The sequence below is a fragment of the Leuresthes tenuis genome, unplaced genomic scaffold, assembly GCF_036924035.1.
Source record: "Leuresthes tenuis unplaced genomic scaffold, fLeuTen1.0.hap1 SCAF_5, whole genome shotgun sequence".
Classification (NCBI taxonomy): Eukaryota; Metazoa; Chordata; class Actinopteri; order Atheriniformes; family Atherinopsidae; genus Leuresthes; species Leuresthes tenuis.
Window position 1 is genome coordinate 24,968,808 of NW_027325359.1, and position 3,388 is coordinate 24,972,195.

Consider the following 3,388-nt stretch of genomic DNA (forward strand, 5'->3'; position numbering starts at 1 on the left):
ACAGAGATTACATTTCCTGCCATTTGGACACTCTCCAAAAGTGTCCCCAATTTCTCTGCACTTCCCACATATCACCTTGGTACAAGCCTCAACCAGGTGCCCATGCTCACCACACTTGCGGCAGAGCTTGGGCTGCCCCTGGTACTGGATGTAACCTCGGTTTTCGAGGTGGCCAGAGTGTCACTTTGCATCTCCGCCCACCCGCTGCACTGAGCACTCTTCAGCCCTTTTAAATGGTATAACTTTGCACTCCCGCACGCTCCAGCGAGCACCATTCAAGCAACAACTTTGCACTCCAGCTTCAAACATCGGCACAGTCGCAACAAGTAAGGCAACTCTACTCAGAGAAGTCACTCTGCACAGTAACAAGATTTCTTTTGCACAGACAGAAAGGGCTTCACCCGCAAAGGTAAAGCCTGCCAAAAATAGCAACAACTCATTAGTGCTGCTCTCCACGGAAGTCTTTAGTAAAAGGCGAAAGACTTGTACATTATGAAGAGAAACCAGAGTACGATTATCTGTCACTGCGGGAGCAGGGCATCAGGCTAGTTGGCATAGCCACCTTCCCCATGGTGAGCTTTGCTTGGTTGAGACGCTTGCTCCCCCTCCTTGCTCCTCGGCTGACCAAGTAGGAAAAATCGGGCCCTATTCGATGGCTGCCTTGTCTTTTACTCTGTGCAAAAGACAAGGCAGCCACAAACACCACGGGAACACTGTATTGAGGCTTTGTTCTGACCGCTCATTCAGTGTCGCGTTTCTTTCAAGCAATTCTCCCGGTTAGCCCGCACTCGGCTCGCCCCCAGAGCTGTGTTAAAGTCTACTTCGCATTCACTCTCTTTTCTCAGCAGACTAAAAGAAAGTTTCATCTTGGGCTCCCTGAAACTTCCATCCTGCACCACTGTTTGCTTTTTCACAAGAGCAGAGAAGAGCGCACCGTTCCCAGCGGCACTGCAGTACCGGGTCGATGCTTGGAGTGAACGGAGCAAGCTCCTTTTTCAACTCCTATTGCTAAAAATCCATTTAATATGTAGTCCTCGTACAAAGGCCATATCAGATATTAAACTGATAAGAACAGGTACTACACTTGATCTTAGCCAAAAGGCCGAGAAGCGATAACTGTCCACTGGTTCACGTCCGAGGGCCCTTCCTGGCACAATGCACACTTGTAGCGGTGTTCTTTTTATGGCCATAGGTGGCCAGAGTGTCACTTTGCACCTCCGCCCACCCGCTGCACTGAGCACTCTTCAGCCCTTTTAAATGGTATAACTTTGCACTCCCGCACGCTCCAGCAAGCACCATCCAAGCAACAACGTTGCACTCCAGCTTCAAACATCGGCACAGTCGCAACAAGTAAGGCGACTCTACTCAGAGAAGTCACTCTGCACAGTAACAAGATTTCTTTTGCACAGACGGAAAGGGCTTCACCCGCAAAGTAAAGCCTGCCAAAAATAGAAACAACTCATTAGTGCTGCTTTCCACGGAAGTCTTTAGTAAAAGGCGAAAGACTTGTACGTTATGAAGAGAAACCAGAGTACGATTATCCGTCACTGCGGGAGCAGGGCATCAGGCTAGTTGGCATAGCCACCTTCCCCATGGTGAGCTTTGCTTGGTTGAGACGCTTGCTCCCCCTCCATGATCCTCGGCTGACCAAGTAGGAAAAATCGGGCCCTATTCGATGGCTGCCTTGTCTTTTACTCTGTGCAAAAGACAAGGCAGCCACAAACACCACGGGAACACTGTATTGAGGCTTTGTTCTGACCGCTCATTCAGTGTCGCGTTTCTTTCAAGTAATTCTCCCGGTTAGCCCGCACTCGGCTTGCCCCCAGAGCTGTGTTAAAGTCTACTTCGCATTCACTCTCTTTTCTCAGCAGACTAAAAGAAAGTTTCATCTTGGGCTCCCTGAAACTTCCATCCTGCACCACTGTTTGCTTTTTCACAAGAGCAGAGAAGAGCGCACCGTTCCCAGCGGCACTGCAGTACCGGGTCGATGCTTGGAGTGAACGGAGCAAGCTCCTTTTTCAACTCCTATTGCTAAAAATCAATTTAATATGTAGTCCTCGTACAAAGGCCATATCAGATATTAAACTGATAAGAACAGGTACTACACTTGATCTTAGCCAAAAGGCCGAGAAGTGATATCTGTCCACTGGTTCACGTCCAAGGGCCCTTCCTGGCACAATGCGCACTTGTAGCGGTGTTCTTTTTATGGCCATAGGTGGCCAGAGTGTCACTTTGCACCTCCGCCCACCCGCTGCACTGAGCACTCTTCAGCCCTTTTAAATGGTATAACTTTGCACTCCCGCACGCTCCAGCAAGCACCATCCAAGCAACATCGGCACAGTTGCAACAAGTAAGGCGACTCTACTCAGAGAAGTCACTCTGCACAGTAACAAGATTTCTTTTGCACAGACGGAAAGGGCTTTACCCACAAAGGTAAAGCCTGCCAAAAATAGAAACAACTCATTAGTGCTGCTTTCCACGGAAGTCTTTAGTAAAAGGCGAAAGACTTGTACGTTATGAAGAGAAACCAGAGTACGATTATCCATCACTGCGGGAGCAGGGCATCAGGCTAGTTGGCATAGCCACCTTCCCCATGGTGAGCTTTGCTTGGTTGAGACGCTTGCTCCCCCCCTTGCTCCTCGGCTGACCAAGTAGGAACAATCGGGCCCTATTCGATGGCTGCCTTGTCTTTTACTCTGTGCAAAAGACAAGGCAGCAACAAAAACACCACGGGAAAACCGTATTGAGGCTTTGTTCTGACCGCTCATTCGGTGTCGCGTTTCTTTCAAGCAATTCTCCCGGTTAGCCCACACTCGGCTCGCTCCTAGAGCCGTGTTAAAGTCTACTTCGCATTCATTCTTGATTCTCAGCAGACTCTTGGGATTTTATCTATAAAATTAATTCCTTCACTCAAACTATGTTAAAACTGCTTTGTCCTTCATATTTACCATGTCTAGAAAGATTTAAACAAAAAAAACAACGTTGTACTTTGCAGTAAAAGACAGAGCAAATCTAAAGTTTCATGAATCCGAGAATAAGCTTACTTTCATGAGTTCTTCACGATTTGGGATTTTGCTATAAAATGAATTCCTTCACTCAAACTAAATCGCTAATCTGTTACATGTAAGGCAGATGTCAAATTCACCGAAATAGGATCTAAGGGTATTCGGCCAATCGAGCTGTAGCAGCTTCGGTAAAAGAGTATAAGTTGAAGAGTTTGTGAATAAAGGTGTGCGCACACATAGTGAGCTGTAGGAAAATAGGCAGGGAGCAATGCCGGCTGGGGTATATGTTCTTGTATGTTGTCTGACTGTTTGATTTGAATGTGTTGTGTAAGTGTCCCGTTGAATGTTACATGTTTGGGCTTTGACACGCTTCACTGTGGTTG

The 3,388-nt window shown here is 47.5% G+C and overlaps 5 non-coding genes across 5 annotated transcripts; all 5 read right to left on the bottom strand.

Moving 5' to 3' along the window:
• Window positions 1-398: 398 nt before the first annotated feature.
• Window positions 399-512, bottom strand: LOC140308308 (U5 spliceosomal RNA). Its single transcript, XR_011916267.1, has one exon. It is a non-coding gene; the product is annotated as a U5 spliceosomal RNA (small nuclear RNA).
• A 411-nt stretch (window positions 513-923) lies between these two features.
• Window positions 924-1,114, bottom strand: LOC140307919 (U2 spliceosomal RNA). The gene has a single exon (XR_011915940.1). It is a non-coding gene; the product is annotated as a U2 spliceosomal RNA (small nuclear RNA).
• A 307-nt stretch (window positions 1,115-1,421) lies between these two features.
• LOC140308351 (U5 spliceosomal RNA) lies at window positions 1,422-1,535 on the bottom strand. The gene has a single exon (XR_011916307.1). It is a non-coding gene; the product is annotated as a U5 spliceosomal RNA (small nuclear RNA).
• Window positions 1,536-1,946: 411 nt separating this feature from the next.
• Window positions 1,947-2,137, bottom strand: LOC140307844 (U2 spliceosomal RNA). Its single transcript, XR_011915873.1, has one exon. It is a non-coding gene; the product is annotated as a U2 spliceosomal RNA (small nuclear RNA).
• A 283-nt stretch (window positions 2,138-2,420) lies between these two features.
• On the bottom strand, window positions 2,421-2,536 carry LOC140308090 (U5 spliceosomal RNA). The gene has a single exon (XR_011916067.1). It is a non-coding gene; the product is annotated as a U5 spliceosomal RNA (small nuclear RNA).
• Between the last annotated feature and the right edge of the window lie 852 nt (window positions 2,537-3,388).